Source organism: Nuphar pumila, chromosome 2 (assembly GCF_984573655.1).
Source record: "Nuphar pumila chromosome 2, dmNupPumi1.hap1.1, whole genome shotgun sequence".
In the NCBI taxonomy this organism is placed as follows: domain Eukaryota; kingdom Viridiplantae; phylum Streptophyta; class Magnoliopsida; order Nymphaeales; family Nymphaeaceae; genus Nuphar; species Nuphar pumila.
Window position 1 is genome coordinate 3,510,742 of NC_143250.1, and position 21,504 is coordinate 3,532,245.

General features: G+C 41.0%; 2 pseudogenes; both read left to right on the forward strand.

The window, feature by feature from the left end:
- Positions 1 to 11,079: 11,079 nt before the first annotated feature.
- On the forward strand, positions 11,080 to 12,244 carry LOC149844507 (transcription factor MYB41 pseudogene; annotated as a pseudogene).
- Positions 12,245 to 15,092: 2,848 nt separating this feature from the next.
- LOC149844508 (pentatricopeptide repeat-containing protein At5g66520 pseudogene) lies at positions 15,093 to 17,010 on the forward strand (annotated as a pseudogene).
- The last annotated feature ends 4,494 nt before the right edge of the window (positions 17,011 to 21,504 follow it).

A 21,504-nucleotide genomic window follows, 5' to 3' on the forward strand; every position in this document is an offset into this window, starting at 1 on the left:
TTCAGGGGGGGACATATAACCTGCTTCATAAATTTATGGTTTCAAAAGTTGAGAGCGAGAGGGAAAGATAGAGAGGCTTAGGGTTTCAAAAGTTTTAAGTTTTTAAAACAATTTTGAAACAGAAGTTTTAAAACACTGGTGACTCGGCCGATACGTATCAGTATTGCAACTCAGAGATTTCTGATTTTTTAACCCACTGGTCGGCCGAGTCTCGATTATGCAAAATGATCGTGACTCAGCCAGAGTTTTAATGTTGAATTGGGCAAGTTTTTGGTGAATATCGAGTCACTGGGTTTTTTTTTACTCAGGTGGGTTCTGATCCCGAGTTGACTCGGTCGAGTCTGAAGTTGTTTGGCCGAGAAATCCAACCATGGTTTGTGGTGGTAGCAGAGGGATCGGGCTCGAGACTAGATGTGCATCTTAGTTAATGCTTTGTTCTTTGGATAATAAAACCTTTTTACCGTCTTTTTCCTCTCCTTGCAGATAAACCATCATCAAACCACCATTGTGATGACTGTTCAATATCTCTATGATAACCTAAGCGCACTACGACAACTTAAGCTGAGGAATCTATCATCTGGGTTCCTGCCCAATTAGCATTTGTATATGCATTAATAGAGTAATTTTGAGATCTCTTGATAAGAAAGATATGCTCAATAGTTTTCTTGAGATATCTCAGAATTCTTTTGACCGCCTTCTAATGTTCATTAGTAGGGGGTGTGCATATATTGGCTTACCCTGTTCACTGCAAATGAAATGTCTGGTCTAGTAAGGGTGGCATATTGAAGGGACCCGACGATGCTTCTATAAAGACTTGGATGTTTAAAAACTGAACCAGACTTTGCATATAAAGGAGGAGACATGGCCATAGGTATATTTGCGAACTTGGCATCTAATAATTTTGTTATGTTCAGGAGCTCTTTAATTTACCTTTTTTGAGACAGAGTCATTCTTTGAGAGTTCTTTTTCACTTCAATACCCAAGAAAAAATGTAGATCTCCAAGATTTTTTAGAGTGAACTCCTTTCCAAGCCTGCATATGAGTTGATGAACAATTTTTTTTGGATTTTCAATTATTATAATATCATCAATATAAATGAGAGCATAAACAGTATATTTGTCATTTTTTAGAACAAATAATGAATTATCTATTTTGACTCCTGTAAAGCCCAGCCTTTGAAGAAATGTGCTTAGTCTAGAAAACCATGCACGTGACGCTTGTTTGAGACCATATAGGGCTCTTTGAAGTTTACACATATAATTCGGATGTTTGATATCCTTAAATCCTTGAGGTTGACTCATATACACTTCTTCCTCAATATACTCATGTAAAAATGCATTTTGGACATCAAGTTGCCGCATATACCACCCTTGATCAACAACCAGAGAAAGAACAAGTCTAATAGTGAGAGGTTTCACGATAGGACTAAAAGTTTTGAAATAGTCAATCTCCTACTGTTGACTATAACCCTTGGCGACAAGCTATCTGACCTTATGCCTCTCTAAAGTCCCATCAATCTTTCTTTTGATTTTATAAATTCACTTGCATTCGACGATGTGATAATCTTTGAATCTGGGAACTAAGGTTCAGGTTTGATTTCTTTTTAATGCCTCAATTTCCTTTTTCATGGCAGAGTTCTAGTTTGGATCTCTCATGGCTTCTTCAAATGTCACATTTTCCTTGTCTTGAAACAAAGAGGCAAGAAAGGCACTTGGCAATGAATGTTTTGACACACCATAGATTTTTGGCTTCAAGGTTTCATCTTAAAACCGAGTTATCATGTGATGAGTGTGGGTAGGCACCATTTGAATGCTGTTAGAATCTTCACAAGCTTGATCATTAGATGTCATGGACTGAGTGTGGTCTTGACCGTTGATCGACATGGATTGAGTAGCTTCACTTTCAAATCTAGATTCATTAGAATGATTTGAATCAGGCTCAATGATCGAGCCATTGGATCTTAATTCATCATTGGAGGGAAACCTTAAAATAAAAGGGTCTTGATTAATCTTTTCCTTGGATTCCAGGTCCTTGGACTTACTTCCACTTCTAAAAAAAAATTTGTATTCATCAAATATAACATGTTGGGATATAAACATTTTCCTGGTTTTCGGGCTTAAGCAAAAATAACCATGGTGTTTGGGAGCATATCCCATAAACACACATTTTTCAGATTTTCCCTCCATTTTGTGTTTTCTATAAATGTGTAATCATGAAAAACAAGCACAACAAAAAACTTTTAAAAATTTATAATTTGGTTCAACTTTAAAGAATACTTCAATAGGACTTTTTCCTTTAAGAACTTTAGTTGGGGTCCTATTCATAAGATAGGTGGTAGCACTGAAGGCATAAGACCAGAATTTTTATGGTATACCGGCTTCAGCCATCATAGTAAGACCACATTCAACAATATGACGATGATGCCTTTCTACAATCCCATTTTGTTCTAGCGTGTGAGGACAAGACACCCAATGACCAATACTATTGGATTCAAGAAATTTGAGAGACCTTAATACTCGCCTCCCCAATATGAGTGAAGAAACTTAATTTTAAAGCCTATAAATAATTCAACATGGGCTTTGATTTTTTAGAAAACATAAAATAAATTCTATTTTTGCTTCAGTAGATATAACCAAGTGTACTTAAAGTAAGCATCAACAAATAAAGCATAATAATAAAAACTGTCAATTCTAGTTACCAGGGCCGAACCCCAAACATCAGAATAAATAATATCAAGCAAACCATTTACTGGTGTTGCGGACTTGTCAAAGGGTAAGTGATGACTTTTTCCAATTAACATGCCTCACACACCTTATTATCAATAAAACCTCGAAAGGGAAAACCAAACTTATTTAAAATTTTCACCACAGTATTAAGTGCAGGATGCCCCATGTGCTTGTGCCAAAGTTTAATGGAGTCTTTTTCAAAAAGATACGCCTGCTTATTTCCAACGAGAGTCATTTTGTAGAGTCCTTCACTTCCTCTTGAATAAGAGTTTTTTCTGTGTTGCAATCCTTCACATAGCAACAACTCGGGTGAAATTCAAAAAACACATTGTTATTTTTATCAAATTTCTGAATTGACAAAAGATTTTTTGAGATTTGAGGCACATGCAATATGTTATTCATCACACATTTATCAAAAATGGAGGAGCCAATATCCTTGATACTCAAACTTGACCCGTCGTCAATTCTGATGTTGTCATCACCTTGGTATTCCGAATGGATTAACAAATTATTCAAGTCACTTGTGACATGATGTGAAGCGCCTGAATCTGAATACCAGTTGTTGTCGCCACTAGAATCATTGTGAGGAGCCACATGATAAACACTAGGAGGAGATGTTGGGTTGTTCTCAACATAAGACTGCAACTTATAACATGTATGGGCTGAATGACCCAGTTTTTTATAAATCTGACATATAATGTGTGATTTATCATTTTGGTGTCGATCACCTCTACCATGAAACTGGCCTCTATTGCCACGGCCTCTTGGAGTAAATCCACCACGATTTTGATTGTCATAATTAGGTTTGAATGTTGTGTTCACTGAAGCATTAATCTGATTGGACTCGGTTTTATTGATGCCAATAGGATGTTTTTCTTGAATAAGAAGAAGACTATAGGGTTCATTCAAAGAGATTGGATCTGGTTTGGTCCGTATAGATGTTTTAAAAGCATGAAATTCAGAGGGAAGTCCTTTCAACAGTTGCATAACTAGATCATCTTCAATGATCGATTTAGATGCAATGGCCAACTGGTGAGATATGAACATGGCCTGCTAAAAGTACTCATAGATTGACTTGTTTCCCTTCTTGAGATCCTGAAGTTGGCTTTTTAGTTGCATCACACGCGATCTCGAATGAGCCACATATGATGTCTTGAGAGAGTTCCAAACCTCCAAGGAGGAACTTAACTCAATCACTTGACTGTGAATAGATTCACTTAAGGAGTTGATCAGCCAACTCATTAACAATTGATAATGTTTTAGCCAGGCACTATACAAGAGATTCAATTCCATTGACCCTTTGACATATCGAGGAGGACACGGTTTTACTACCATCGACATAACCCATAAGATCATAGGTGATCAAAATGGGTTTGAATTGGGATTCCCACAAGTAGTTTTCAGAAGTCAATTTATATAATGGATAAGAAATGGTGAAGATTAGTGGAAACCTAAGAAAATACTAAACCGCCAGTGGTAGAAGAAGGTTGATTTTTGGCTCCACTGAACTGAGAAGATGACATCGAGCTTGAGGCCATGATCGTTGTGCTCTGATACTATATAAGAAATCTCTTTTACCGTGGTTTGGTCCCAAGGTGGTTCCTACATCCACGGTGCTCTCTCTCTCTCTTAATCATCTTTGAAAGAGAGTATTCATTTACTTTTATAATTCAGAATACACGTCTGATCCCTTGATTCAAGGGATTAGAATCAATAACTGATTTACATGATAATAGCAATTATCCTTAATTATCATGTCTATTTAAAGTTACACATTTCAACAGCTTTCCATTTGCGTCATCACTTTCTCTTATTTTACCAGTGGTAATTGACGTGAATGTAGGATTTGATCTGGAGTTAGGATCCAGTTCTTGATATCTGCTAACATGTTTCACAGCACAACACCATATTCAGGCTGGGCAAAGTCAGTACCTCAGCACCTGTCCCATGACCGCTGAGGCCAGAAACAGGTCGGGTCGAGTCGAAAGACCTACGCTTCACAGCAGCAGAATATGTTCACTTCATGATGGCAGCACCCTCAGACCTTGACGAAAAGGACGGTATTCGTCATGGTCATCCAGTGGGGGTGCAAAAGGGGCAGGGTACTGACCCGACCTCAAACCAGATCCAACCCATATTCTGAATACTATAGATCTCAATTTGGGTCATACACAGGTGAAAGGTTATAACCCAACCCCTTTTTATGTTTTCCACATGGAAATTCGATATCCATTTTCAGTGGATCTAGCACCAGACGGACTCATATCCTAGCCAGATCGAAGCTTCAAACTATATATGAGTCAGGTCTGTTAGCTAGTCAGCCTGCGACCAATACCAGAGGATGGTCCAGTCTGTTGTAAAACATAACTTTCCAGACAAGGGGGGGGTTTGCCTGATTATGTTAATGTTTGCTTACAGTCGCCTGGACCTGGATCTGATAATCAAATCCAGAGTTTGATAAGACTGGGCTTGGAAGACACGGATATACTTGGGTCCAGCTTCATTCCTGCCTCAGTGAAATAAACTATTTCCAAGTAGGCAAGTAAATTCATTGATGACATACTATGCTTATTCTGAAGCGTCGTTATGCAAGGATTGGTGCTTAAATAGCCGGCAGAATCCTGCCTGGATACTGCATGCCCACTAGGGGTGTCAACGGGTCGAGTTTACCCGCACATGTCCCGAACCAAACCCTATAGGGTCTGGGTATGGTGATAAATAATAAGACCTGGGTTCCGACCTGAATGTCTGATTAATACATGAATCTGGGTATAGTTTGTGAATTTTTATACCAGACCCGGGCCCGACCGGAGTTCCGATTAAGACCAGAATTTTTTCAATGTAAAAATGATAAAAACTTTTATTTTATTGGGTATGGTCAGGGTCTGGTTCATGTAGTTTTTATCGTGTCTGAGTATGATTTCTCTTCTAGTGGACCCGATTTGAACCTGGATGGGACCCGATACTATACCCAAAATTCTGTCTCAAGTCTGATTCTACCTGGGTCCAAACCAAACCCGACCCATTGACACCCCCTAATGCCCACGTATGCATATACACATGACCTACTAACACCAACGTACAATGTCGGTTTCGTTAAACCACCATTTGCTTGATACATGGTTCATAAATCATAACATCTTCAGGTGCAACTAATAAGGTTCTGACCTAGGTAAATACAATTAAACGAATCTTAGTTGGAGACTATTCCTTGAGGTGGGTCCCATGCCTTTGTGAGAGGCCTCCCTGGCTTGACACATAGTCTTCTATGCCCACTTCATTGCATTGGATATAGTTGCTAGATGAGAAATTGGTGGGCATCAATTGGTTTCACAGGTTGGAAAGTTTTATGAGTCACATGTTTATTTATTACACTTGGTGTGGAAACAGTTGGGTTTAATTGCTTCACGTATTGTGCTGGCTTGAATTGCTACACTTTTTGACGGTTTGAAGCTGTCTCGTTTAGATTCCAAGTACCAATATGTAGACTCGGACTCAACCCATGGCTTAGATAGAAGTGGGTTAGATCAGGTTCTTAGCCCACTTAAACTCAGTAATTAGTCGCACCCACCTGAAGACCACTTCTCAGTGCAATAGTTAAAGTGCTTGGGCTGTCAGTGTGGATGATCAAATGCGGGTTCGAATTCAGAGTCCATTATTGAGTCCGAAGAGCCTAATGGTACCGATAGAACATGCAGTGTTGTTAATTACTGTTTAGTGAGGTGAATCCCGGTCGTGTTTCATGCAGTCGATCTAGACAGATGGGCATGAAGGGATGTCAATGAATCAGATTTTATCTGATATCGGACCGAATTAGATTCTGTTTAGTTGCATTTGGTAAGCCAAAACCATATCAAATTATAATAGGATGTGAATATGGTTTTGTTGTTTTGTTACCGAATCAGATAGATATCTGAATTTTGCAGATATCCAAATCCATTTACATGCTATAAAGCAGATTTGGTATGTCTTTTTGCCATCCTAATCTGAATTCGAATTCAAATCGGTTTAGCCAACATCCCATCATTGTCGAATATGGTATTGGCCACATCAGATCCGAATCGTAACCATTTACTTTCCTATGGCCATAAGCGATGAACCTAACATTTGTAGTGAGCCTTCAATGAGCTTGAGAGCCGTTGACTACCCGATAGTTTGGATCCCTTGACTTCAACATGAGCCGTGATCCAGCTGAATCTTGTTGTATTAATTCTGCCACATTGTATCTATATATATATAGTCTATGAGATAACGTGCCACTTGACCACTTATTCTGTTTCGAGGGAGTTGCAAGTTATGCTAAAGAAAATTTGGTCAATATCAATAGATTGCAGTGTAAATCCTAACTCAGTTCTGGATCCAGATCCATACATGCGGGTCAATTTGAAATGTCATTCTAATTGGGGTCCACTCACGATGAGTCTAGAAAAAATAGAATTTTGAAATACAGGGCCGTGTTACATGACTTTGAAATTTTGCGTGAATAATGGCCATCACCAGGATTCAGGTTGGACTTCCTTGAATTCAACCTGCAGATGTGGACTGGGTTCTGGGCCAGACAGGAATCCAACCAGAACGGAAGGGGCTTTTTTCCGATAAAAGAAAACATACGAACCCGGATCGCGTTTCAAAGTCCAACCAGAGACCTGATTAAGATCCAATCCTTTCATATGCAAATATTGAAAAAATAGAGATCTCACTGTCTAATTCTAACTATCCGAGCTTGGGACCCAAGGGGTTTGGCGTAGTGTGATAAGGCCCCGGCAGTCTAGCTTCAAATCTCATGGGCGTCACCCTCCTGCATAAGCATAAGCTTGGCAACTCCCTAGTGTGAGGTCAAGGGTAAGCCCGCGACCTTAAGTACGGCAGGCTGAGTCAGTGCAACTGGGTCCCTCCTTCTGAGGTGGTTTCTCTGAGCTATATATATATATATATATATATATATATATATATATGGATGGCACCTCAAAGTTGGATCCAGATTAGGTCCGGCCATTGACAGCTCCAGGCCCACAATGGCCCCCATCACCAAACCGATTCTCCGAAACGAGTTGATTCCCAGACCAATTGAGTCAGTTCCAATCTTATAGTGCAGAACAATGTTGTCAGTATCGGTATCAATCATTGGGCCATCATTCAGCTGTATCGGCCAATACCGATACTAAAGTGAATCGTTTTGTACTAGCCTAAAAATAATAAAAATTTATTACTTGTCAATCATAACGTGACACGTATTAAAACCCTTAAAATAATTTTAAAATAGCCGATTCAGGGTTCCAGGGTATCGATTTTCTGCCTGTGTATCGGCCGATACAGGCCGATACGCACCGATACTGATAACATTAATGTAGAATGGGCAGTTAACAGATGTCGTCCCCACCGCCCACCATTAGCAAACAGGTTTTTTACCTATAATATGCATTTCGGTTAGTATCGTATCGGATAAACTGAGTCGATCATGGCTGACCGCCATGAAAGCGACAAGGGGGGAGAGATTACGTCTCCTCTCTCATTAATGGCTGCCAACGTGACTCACTGAAGCTTTGGAGTCTTACTGGGAGGTCAAACGGTTTTTACATGGCCCTGCTAATGGAGGGAGGATCAGGTGTAATGCGATTGCACACGTTTATTGTGCTGCTGCACCTAATCACCCTCCATCTTCGGGATATAGCCTGTCAGATGTGTGGCCCAACAACAGATGGAAGGTGATCAGGTGCAAGTGTGTAATCACATTGCACCTGATCTTCCCTCCGATCCCTAAGGTTAATCTACGAAACAGCTTGAGTTTGCCTTCTCAATACCAATGGAAAAAAGTTGAAAAAAAGAAAAAGGTAACAAAACACCACGAGGCACGATGAAAGGAGGGACACGTTGCAAAGAAGCTGAAGATAACCAGAGGGGAGGCCAGTACCAACCAATCTAAGTTGACTTCTTGCCCCCTTGCCCTCTCTTCAAGCTGCCACTATTTATACACCTACATAGCTTTTACAGCAGCACCATGTGATCTCAAATCATACAACTCTCTCTCTCTCGACTTTTTTATGTCGACTTTTTTAAAAAAATTTGGGACTATGTTAAATCAGACGTGGTGAGTATGTTTGATGAGTTTCATCGTAACTCGAGACTGCCTTATCATTTGCATGTTGCTATTATTTCGCTCATTCCGAAAGATGATGAGGCCAATGATATTTCTCGATTCCGACCACTCTCAGTTATGAGTGTTCTCTATCGGATGTTTGTCAAAGTTTTGACGAATAGGCTGAAATCGATAGCTAACCAGATTTTTTCAGACTCTCAGTTCGCCTTTGTCCGTAATAAGAGGGTTCAGCACTCGTTCATCATGGCGTCCGAGGTGGTCCATTCCTTGCAGCATAACGGTCAACCTTACTTTGTCCTTAAATTAGACTTTCATAAAGCTTTTGACTATGTGCATTGGCCATTCTTATTTCAAATGTTAGCAAATTTCGGTATTGGTCGTCATTTTTCTGGTTGGGTGAGAGAGCTGGTCTCAAATGCCCAGGCCATGTTAAATATCAATGGTATTAGAGGAGACCGGTTCAAGCTAGGGCGGGGTTTGCGGCAAGGGTGCCCCCTGTCACCTTTGTTGTTCAATGCAAATGCTGAGGGTCTTGTGGTCTTGCTTAAGCGGGCTGTTGTATCGGGTTTCATTGATCCTTTGCAGGTTTTCGACTTCCCGGGTCATATTCTTACTTATGCTGATGATATGATCATTTTTTGTCGTGCAAATGTTCAACAGATGCTTAGGTTCAAGCTTATCATTCAGTTCTTTCTCTTCATGTCCGGGCTTTCCCTAAATGAGACCAAATGCTCTATAACCATGTTCAATGTTAATGCCAATATGCTTGCAGCTGGAAAGAGAATTTTTAATTGCACTACTTATGACTTGCCTATTATGTACCTTGGCTTGCCGTTACAAGTGAAGCCCTTCTCTTCAGCGGCTCGAGCTCCGACACTTCAAAAAGTGAAGCGCAAATTGCTTTCGTGGCAGTCATCTTATCTCTCTAGCGCTGGACGTCTAACCTTAGTCAGACATGTTCTTTCAACTATTCCAGAATTTTTCATGTCTCTGTTTATAATGCATGTGGGAGTAGAGAAGCAGCTGGCGCGCTTGCTGGCAGGCTTTCTATGGTCTGGGTGTAAAGTCAAAGGTAAGTGTCACTTGATTGGTTGGCGTTCGGTGGTACTACCTCGGCGTATGGGTGGTTTAGGCATTCCAGTGCCCAGACTGCGAAGCATTGTTCTTGTCGCCAAGCAATGTTGGTTGGCCTACCAACCGGATAACCCTTGTGCTAGTTTTCTTCTTGCTAAATATGGGGATCCAACTCTTATTCTGGTTCGTCTGGGAACCCAAGGTTTGGCGCTCTCACACTTGCGTAAATCGTGGTTGAGGGCTTTAGCCTGCTTTAGAGACCATTTTGAGGTCTCTAGAAATTTTGGTCAGTGGTTGCAGTGGGCGTTGGCACCAAGCGGAGAGTTTCTCACCAAAAAAGTCTATAGATCGTTGTTACCGCCAGGGGCTGATTGGTTGCCCGAGGATGTGCTTTGGGCGAAGGGTCCTTCCCCCCGTTCTCGAGTCCTGGCTTGGTTAATTTTGCATGATAGGATCCAGACCCACAGTAATTTAAAGAAGTGGGGCATTCAACTCCCGAGTTGATGCGTACTTTGTCAACCTGCAGAAGAATCTGCGTTTCACTTGTTCTGGTCTTGCCCAATTTTTATGGAAATCTTTAGTAGGACCTGGAGGCATCCGAAAGTATTTGTTAAGGAGGAGTCCTTTGCGCTAGATCTGATCTTGGGGCCGGTTTGTATTAGGCGCAGCAAGAGGTGGAGGTTCATCTGGCGGACATGGTTGCTTACTTCTTGGTGGTTTGTTTGGATGGCGCGAAACGATGCTCATTTTCGTCATATTCGAGTTAACATTCAAAATCTGGTGCATAAAATCTTGGTAGATGTTTATGCGATCTTGCGTATGCATCTTAGTGATCTTCCACTCTCTCCTGCTGATGCTACTTATCCTTTGTCGCAATCTGGGCAAGCGTCTCTGGCGTGAGCCCATTTTATCTGTCTAATGTTCTTTTCTCTTGTGCTTTCTTTATTTGTTTTGGTTTTTGTTCTTGTTCAGTTCATGGGTTCAACATTTTGTTGATCTTCATGAGTGGTAATGTTGAATTACTTTCGTCTCTCTCTCTCTCTCTCTCTCTCTCTCTCTCTCTCTCTCTCTCTCTCTCTCTCTCTCTCTCTCTCTGCTTGGAATTTGAGTGTTTTGAGTGATACCAAAAAAAAAAGTTTGGAGGGGTGAAATTGAAGGGTACAAAGAAGGATGTTGAAAGAGATGGGGAGGGTTTCTTGTTGTGGCAAAGATGGACTGAAAAAAGGACCATGGACGTCAGAGGAGGATAAGAAGATGATTGATTACATTCAGAGGCATGGGGCAGAGAACTGGAGGACACTCCCTAAGAATGTAGGTATAAAGAACAGGCTAGCTAGCACTTTTTGATGGGGTCACTCTCTTTACAAGAAAAGTGATTCTTTCTGTTCTTTTTTACCAAAAGAAAAGTGAAATAAAAATTAAAAATAATCTTCTAATCATGTTGAGAACTCACTGCAAGAATTTTTGTTGTTCAAAACTAATGTTGTTGGGCAATCAAAAACAGTTGTCATATTTATGTTGAAACCGATTTTGGATCAGAGGAATGATGAAAGTTGTTTTCATGAACTATTCAGGTCTATTAAGATGTGGAAAAAGTTGTAGGCTTCGTTGGATTAATTATCTACGGCCAGATATTAGAAGGGGTCGATTCACTGAAGAAGAGGAGACCATTATTCAATTGCATGGCATTCTTGGAAACAAGTAAAGCCTCATTAACCCAATCAAAATTTAGTAGCTAGCCTTTCCTTGTACTGTTTATGAAACAAATCACATATTTAACCTTTTTCTTCTTTGTTATTGAAGGTGGTCAGCCATTGCTGGACGTCTGCCAGGAAGGACAGATAATGAGATCAAGAACTACCGGAACACCCACATAAGGAAAAAGCTTCTAAGAATGGGAATTGACCCAGTGACTCATAGTACTAGGCTTGATCTCTTGGATTTCTCCACTATGGTCTCCTTTCTTTCCTCTTCTGATCTCAGTAATGGTACCAATCCTCTATGCAATTCCGAGGTGCTCAAGCTAGCTATAAACGTCCTATTGTCACAAAGACAGAATACAAGCCTTTGAAGCAATCAAGTTTTCATTCCCTATCAAGCAAACCACTCTTCAAGCCCTCAAATTGAGAACCAATGTCAAAATTTCAATGCTCAAAACATCACCTATATCCCAAATTGCACCACATCAAATGAAAAAGTTTTGGACTACTCACAGTTGATGCAAGCAGGTATTGATCATAAGATATTGTCCAACCCTCATATGTTTTACACCTCAACAAATCTACAAGAAGATTCATCTTTCCTACTTGACAATCTTTGTTATCATTCATCTGACAATCTTTGTTAGCCTGCACCCCCCCATACCCTACTACTTTCCATTCAGATGACCAAAGATTCAGCTTTTCCTGTGTTTTCCACCCCCATCTCCAATCACTATACCCTTTTGATTTCGTCGTCTACGTATGCAAGCAACTTGCTACGCTTTGCCACTCTTGACACTACAAGAAAAATGTTAATTAGCGACGGAAATTTGCGACAAATTTTTTCCGTCGCAAATTAGCGACAGATTAGCTAGAGAAAACTTTCTTAATGAATCCGTCGCTAAGTAGCGACGGATTAGCGATGAAAGTTGTTTCGTCGCTAATTAGCGATGAATTAACGACAACAATTATTTCGTCGCTAATTCTCAATACAAGAAAAACATTTTAGCGGGGGATTTAGCGACAGAATTTTTCCGTCGCTAATTTTCGATTTAAACCGAGCGCGAAATTTTCCCTCTCTCCCCATTCGAAATTTAAATCGATCGCGCTCGATTTAAACGGAGCGACGTCGGAGAGCGCGTTGGAGAGCATGTACATGAGAGTGGAGGACGGCGACGCCGGAGGACAGTCGGCGATCGCTGGAGGACGTCGGCGCCAGTTCACGGAGGACGACAACGCCGATTCACGGAGGACGGCGACGCCGGAGGACGGTCGACAATCGCTGGATGATGTCGGTGTCGGTTCACAGAGGACAACAAACGTCGGTTCACGGAGGACGGTGACGGCGGAGGACGGTCGGCGATCGCTGGAGGACGTCGGCGCCGGTTCACGGAGGACGATGACGTCGGTCCACGGAGGATGACGGCGACACCGGTTCACGGAAGATGACGGTGCCAGTTCATGGAGGACGGCGACGCCGGTTCGCGATGAGGCAGAGCGATCGTTCTGTGCATGCAATGCCTGTCGGGTGCGGTATAAGTCCGGCTTAGTGCTGCCGGAATACCGCCCGACAAGGATCAATTTTTTTTTTATTTTTTTTTTAAATTTAGCGACAGATTAACGGATAATGTTTGTCGCTAATCTGTCGCAAATTAACGACGGAATTAACGACAGATAATTTTTTCCGCTAATTAGCGAACAAAAATTCGCGATGGCCTCTATCCATCGCTAATCCGTCGCTAAACAGTTTAGCGACGGATTAGCGATGGATAGAGGTCGTCGCTAATCCACGGTTTTCTTGTAGTGTGACCCCCTTGCGTGCTCTCTCTCTCTCTCTCATATGTATGGTGAGACAAATATGTGTTGTTTTATGAGCAATTTGCGACAATCGGGGTTATGTATAGCAATGTTGTCAGTATCGGCCCTGAATCGTTTGGCCACCGATTCAGCTGTATAGGCTGATACCGATACTCAACTGAATCGTTGTTATGTATCGGCTCAAAAATAATAATAATTTATTATGTGTCAATCAACGTGATACATGTTAAAACTATTAAAATAAATTTAAAATAATATTATTATTTTTGGTAATTTTTACATTTATTAAAAAAATATCTGATTCAGGCTTGCATCGTATCGAAATTCTGATAAAATTCTGGCGTATCAGCCGATACAGGTAGGGATGTCAACGGGACCCCACCCATACCAAACACTATAGGGTCCGGGTATGGTGATAAATACGATGACCCGATTAAGAACCGGATTCGGACCCGAAGGTCCATTAATACATGGATCTGGGTATAGTTTGTGAAAATGTATACCAGACCTGGGCCCGACCCGAGTTTCGATTAACACCCACTAATTTTCAATGTAAAAATGATAAAAATAGTATTTTACTTGGTATGGGTTCATCAAGTCTGGGTATGGTTTGGGCCTGATTAGACTCGGGTGCATTTGTTGAGTTTTGATTGGTCGTTCGTGTCACGTTTACAGCATCCCCAGTCGATGCGGTGTGAGAATAGTGTCAGATAATGCCACATCACCACGTGTTGACCTTTTACCAAAAGTGTGTTTCTCGTGCCTACAAAGGCTCTACAGTGTCTACACACCTGATTAGGTGGGGTTGCCCCAAGGCGCTCAAGCTTAAGGACATCAAGAGTTCAATTACCCGTGGTGTGTGCATTCTTTGTCGAAGTCCAAAGCAACAGGTTCCCTAAATGGGCAAAGGTTGGTGGCCTTCCACTGCTAACTTGGGTTCTCTTTTCACCGCACACGGCATCGTGAAAGGTGGCGACCATAGCTTGACATAAGATGTCTGTCGACAACACACCGGGTCACAAGGACTCGCCATTTTGATGGTGTCCCTAGTGACATGAGTTCATGTAAGCACAGCCACTGACACATATGGTCAATATTTTAATATTTTATAATTTATGTATTGTTTTAATAAAAAAGTATATATTAATATTTAACTTTCAAATTAGCCTTTTAGGTAAAAAAACAAAAAAAAATGAACAATAGGAGTGTGGTTTCCTAAACGAATGAGGAAAATGAACAATAGGAGTGTACCGTAAAGCTTGGAATGAGTGTGGTTTCACTACTCTTGTAAACAATTCGGATTAGGATTGGAGGTGGCCATTACTATATTGGTCTAATTGATTGTTGGCTAAATGGATTGGAATTTATATTCTAATTCAGATGGTGAAAAGCTCATACCAGGTCTCTCCTTTTTTTTTTACATGTTAACAGATTCGGATATCTACCAAATTCGGGTATTTGTCGGATTGGATAGAAAAAAATCAAAACCATATCCATGTCGGATTATAATCGGGTATAGTTTTGGCTTACCAAATGCAACTGAACGGAACCGAATTCGATCGGATATCGGGTAAAATCCCATTCATGCCGTATCACGCTTCTCAAATGCTTTAACTAAAAAGCTTTTGGGAGATACGATCCAACCCAAAAATGGCGTGTACGATACCCACCACAAAATCTTTCAAGTAGCCAAACGGATGAATGATCAAAACGGTCGCCGGAAAATTCCTCCCACCAATCCTCGTTCAAAAATGCACCACCATGAAGCAGCTCAAGCAGATACACGCCCACTTCATCACGGCCGGCCTCCTCGACGGCGATGTATTCCTCCTCGGCCGCCTCTTCGCCTTCTGTGCCGACCCCAATTCCGGCGATCTCGACCACGCCCACCTCCTCTTCTCCCAAATCCAAGACCCCAACATTTTCTTCTTCAATACCATAATTAGAGGATACTCGAACAGTCCCAACCCCATCAAGTCCCTTGAATTCTATACCCACATTCTCCGGTCGCGCCTCGTCCCCGATCTCTATACTTTTCCCTTCGTTCTGAAGGCTTGCTCCCAATTTTCGGACCTCCGGCAAGGCGAAACGATTCATGGGCAGTCGATAAAATTTGGATTTAGTTCTTACGTGTATGTGGGCAATGCATTGATTCATATGTATGGTTTTTGTGGGTGTGTTGAGACCGCACGCCAACTGTTTGATGAAATTCCCCATCGAGATACAGTGTCTTGGAATGCTATGATTTCGGGGTATGCTAAACGGGGAGACGCCAACGAAGCGCAATCTCTCTTTGATGAGATGCCGGAGAAGAATGTGATCTCTTGGAGCGCCATGATTTCTTGCTATGTGCAGCAGGGATTGTCTAAGGAAGCGTTGGTTATCTTCTCCCAAATGCAAGTTGCTAAGGTTGGACCCCATGAGTCCACTCTGGTGAGTGTGCTATCGGCTTGTGCTCATCTGGGTGCGCTCGAACAAGGTAAATGGGTTCATGCTTTTGTGAGAGCTAATGGTATGAAATTGGGTGTCATACTTGGAACTGCACTTATAGATATGTATGCTAAGTGTGGGTGTGTAGACCTTTCCTTGAAAGTCTTTCATGAGATGCACGATAAGAACCTATTGGCATGGACCACTATGATCAAAGGGCTGGCAATGCATGGGCACGGGCATGAAGCGCTCAATCTGTTTTCCCGTATGTTGGCAGTAGGTATAAAACCTGATGATATTGCTTTTATTGGGGTGCTTTGTGCTTGCACTCATGCAGGGTTGGTGGATGAGGGGTGCCATTATTTTGAATTGATGAGTTCAATGTATGATATTAAGCCTAAAATTGAGCACTATGGTTGCATGGTTGATCTCCTTGCACGTGTTGGGCAGTTTGATAAGGCAAGGGAGATGGTAGAGAGCATGCCGATGAGTCCTGATAGTCTTATATGGGGTGCTCTAATGGCTGGCTGTAGATTTCATGGCAATGTGGATCTTGCAGAGTATGTTGCCAAGCATTTGATTCAGTTAGAACCTAACAACAGTGTAGTTTATGTCCTGCTGGCTAATATATATGCGGCATCCAATAGACATGGAGATGCTCGGAAGTTGCGAGAAATAATGAAAGTAAAGGGGTTGATAAAGACCCCTGGATGTAGTCTCATTGAAATTAAAGGGATTATACATCAATTTCGTGTTGGTGATACATCACATCCACAGATTAAGAAAATACAAATAATGTGGGAAGCGATAGAGAGGCTAACGAAATTGGAAGGGTATGTGCCTGACAGAACTCAGGTGTTGCTTGACCTTGATGACGAGGACAAGGAAGAGGCACTAGCACGCCACAGTGAGAAGCTGGCAATTGCTTTTGGCTTGCTGAACACGAGCTCTGACACTGTCATTCGCATTGTTAAGAATCTCAGGGTGTGTCGGGATTGTCATGACGTGACCAAGTTCATATCGAAGGTTTATGATCGAGAAATTATTGTTAGAGATCGAACACGATTTCACCGCTTCAAAGAGGGGATTTGCTCTTGTAACGATTACTGGTAACAATCTTCACCTGCATTTTTTGTACCTGTCAAAGTGTCAATCATTATTAATCTCTCATTTTTGGAGTTAAGTTGGTTAATCTTTACTTGCATACTTGGTCAAATTTTCTAAAGTAGTCCGATTACCCTCATATTTTGATTGTCATCTTTCCCTCCTATTCATCGTTTTTCTTTACATGGACACGCTGAACTTAAAAAAAATATTGAAAATGTAGTAACATGAATATGGCAGGAAGGACTCAGTATAGTCTTTGCAGAAATTCAGGGGAAAAAATTTCTCATGAAAATATTTCCAAGGAACATTAGATAAAGTGAAACCATACCTGGTTGTCCTTAGTTATCTTTGTACATCAGTGAGCTTTTTGCAAAGACAATTATTCTCACTTATCTTTTCCAAAATGGTTGTAGACCAGTGAGCTTTGTGCAACATTTGTTATAGCTAGAGATTAGTACGTGTCTATAACATGCATGTCCCAGGCACACGTGCGGCCCTCAGTTATTAGTCGTGTTTGGTTTCGAGTCCAAGCATGGATTCAACTCAGATTTAGTATGCGTGTGGGTCTAACTGAATCAACTCAAATGAAATGTACTGAAGCGAACACACCATTGGTTGTTGAATACACATAATGCACTTGGCTCAACTCTTCGGTTCCTACTATGGTCTAACCATGTACAACTGTGCCTGGTTGGGTCGACTTGACCCACTTGCACCCTCAGATGAGGCGCTGGCAATTGGGCTAGGTCTACATGCACTTGACATGCCACGTCATGGTGGTGACCTGTAATCTGGTCCCTAGCTACCTGGCAGCAGTATAGTTCTCCAAAATGACACCTGATAGCAAGACAGGAGTCGATGATCAAATTTTCTCTCAAGATCTGGAAAATTCAAGAAAAGGGAGGAAAGTTGTGGATTCAATCTCCTTTCCTTATCATGGTTCTTAGGTCAAATATTATTTAGTCCTTGTGCTATATATGCTGTTTAGTTGCTGCGTTTCTATTGGATCATATTATATTTAAGTGTGAACAGTAATTTGATTCCTGATTTATTTTATTACAAATTTATCGTGTGTGCATCTCCACCACCACCACCACCATCATCATCGACATCCGGCTTTCTTATCATAGATCGGTAAATATCATTACCTAACTCTATTACTCTGTTTACTTTATGAGCACTATAATCAACATTGATCAAAAATAGGGATGTCAATGAATCCGATTTTATCGGATATCGGACCAAACATGAATCCATTTAGTTGAATTTGGTAAAAACTATATTCGATTATAATCAGATACAGATATGGTCTTCATTTTTTGCTATCGAATCTGACAAGAAATTGAATTTGACAGGTATCTGAATCTGTTTACATGTAAAAAAGTAGATCTAGTGTGAGCTTTTCACCATCTGTATCCAAATCCATTTAGCCAACTTCGGTTAGTTGAATATCGTCTTGGTCACATCCAATCTGAATCCAAAATGTTTACATCCCTACTCAAAGAATATTCTGTTGAACTCTGAACATTGTAATCCTGGGGATTTTGCATGTCTAAGAGGTGCTTGATTGCACCCATCTAAACCGAAAAGTGGGTGTGTCCAAGCACCTTATTACTAGGGGTGTCAACGGGTTGGGTTTGGTTCGGACCCAGGTGGAATCAGACTTCAACCTGATTTTTGGGTATGGTATCGTGTTCGGACTCGGGTTTAATCAGGTCTACTATAAAAGAAACCATACCGGGACCCCATAAGAACTACCCAAATCCAGCTGGCATCTTTGATATTTGAGGTCACCTCGTAGGGCCTCAAATGAAAAAATATATATAACGCTTATATTTCACATGTAGGGGTGGCAATTTCTGACACGACCAACCCGCCTCTTAGGCGGGTTCGGGTTGGACTTAAGCCAACCCGTTTAATAAACGGGTCGACCCGTGTAACCCATTTATTAAACAGGTCGGGTTCGGGTTGGGGGTATGCCAACCCGCCAACCCGGCTGACCCGTTTAATAAACGGGTTAGGCGGGTGGGTCAACCCGCCAACCCGACTGCCAACCCGACCCGTCAACCCGACCCGCCAACCTGCCTACCTGCCAACCCGATCCGTCAACCCGCCAACCCGACCCGTGAACCTGAAAACCCGTTTACCCAACCCAACCCATTTATTAAATGGGTTGGCGGGTCGTGTCGGGTTACCCGTTTATTAAACGGGTCGGGTTCGTGTTTGCCACAGCCGACCCGTTTAATAAACGGGTCGGGTTCGGGTTGAGGTATGCTGACACGCCAACCCGACCCTATTGCCACCCCTATTCACATGCTGAGGGCCTCCAATGAAAAAAAAAATGAAGAAATATGGGCCTCCAATGAAATATACCTAGGGCCTCAATTTATCTTGAGCCTAACTGGAACTACATGAACCATTCCCGGTAAAATAATATTTTTATCATTTTTACATTGAAAAAATTCAATTCTTAATCCAAACTCGGGTCGGGCCTGGGTCTGGTATAAAATTTCACAAACTATACCCGGATCCATGTATTAATCGGACCTTCCGATCAGGACCCGGGTCTTAATGTGGTCTAGAGGGGTCTCCGTAAAACCGGCATGTTGACACCCCTACTTATTATTGATAAATGCTTGATTGAAAAGACAAGGGACTAAGAGTTCTAGGCAGAAGACCATGTTTCATTTCAATGAATGAAAAAATCCAGTTGGAGTTAGGCTCGATTGATCCATAACTAAGTAAATCTTATTTAATCTTTCTACCATTGTTTTGGTACAGGCCCAAATTAAGCCAGTAGGATGTACAGCAAGTGCGGTTGGAGTCTGAAGTTTTCCTTTATATGTGCATTGACCAAGTAGATCTGGTCTTGGGTCTAAACCTATGTCATGATTCATCGACACAAGGACACGACACATTCTCCACTGGCAAGTTCGATTTTTTTCAGAAGTAGGACACGAGGACATGGATTTTTTTAATATTCATCAATAAAAAATATTCTTTTATATTTTAATGTAAAAATGCATGTTTACTTGAAAATATAATATACAAAGTGTTAAAATATTATTAAAACTTATTAAAATAATGCCCTACGTGTCCGTGTTAATGTGTCCGCTTGTGTCATCAGGCACATGCCCCCAAAATGGTGTGTCCCTGTGACATGGGTCTAAACTAGGAAAACACATAAACGGTCTATAAGTACAGTTCAAGTCTGAAGTTTTCCTGAATATAACGCATTTGTGGAATAAGTCATGTCTATTAACCTTGAGTTTAGTCAGTAACTAACAATACAAAATAGTTCATCAGCCATCTGACCAAGTTTTAAGTCAATGTGACAAATCCTGTGGATCTTGCAAAAATACCGGTGAAGGAAAATCTCGTGATGTTTTAAAAAATCAGTTTTTTCTTAAGAAATTTTCAGGAAAAATGTTGGCATAGATAAAATATAAATATATATAAAGATACATAAAAGCACATTTAGAACTATTAATGAAATATAATGATATTTTTGGGTATCAAATTAGCCTCTTAAAATATCATGATATTTTCAAAATATTGGCGATATTTGTGACACATTTTGAGTCAGTACATCATTTCACCCTATGTTCACAATTAGTACATCATTTTGAGTCAGTACATCTCGTTGAGTGTTGGATTGAGTCACAATTAGTTCAAATGGCAATTTGATATTTTAGGTTGGAGAGTCATGAAAATAAAAAACATTTCACAAAAGAGATACTTATGTTCATGTAGTTACCCTTGTGGTCAGTAGGGTCCTGTGCCAGGTTGAAAGACCATTCTTGCTGGTGAATGGGGGTTGCCGTTGCTTTGTCACTAGGGATGCAAACATATCAGATTTCGGATCTCAAAATTTATTGAGAAGTTGGGTAGATTCGGATCCAGGACAGCCAAAATTTGCAAATTTAGCTTCCTGAATCCAACCCGTTTGCAACCCTATTTATCACGGTTGAGGCATGTAAGGTTGGATGGTCGTGTCCTCAACCCGGAGTTCTACCTCACAAGGAGGCTGGCTCATTAAGTGACACAAGTTCTCGGGATTTTCTTTAGTCACACACACACACACACACACACACACACACATATATATATATATATATATATATATATATATATATATATATATATATATATATATATATATATATATATATATATCACAAGAGTGATACGTTAAGATATGTTTAAGGGGATTACTGTTGAGGAAACCAGATTTTATGATTGAAATCCAGATTCTTTACAATTTGACACAAGAATGTGTGGAAATAATACCTAGAGTTGCGACCGAGGTGGTGTCCCATGTGGTAAGCGGGGTCTTGCGCCAAGCTGAAGGCCCAGCTTCGAATCCCTCTGCCACATGGGGCTTAAGAGATATCTGGTAGAGGTCTGCCTAACCCCAACTTGCCTCTCAAAAAAATAAAAAAGCAATACCTATAGTTAGTTAGTGGCATAATGTTACCCTTCCATGAGACTCATGTGGACACTTGCCTAATAAGGATTAGTTCCATTTCTTTAAACAATGGGTCATGCATTT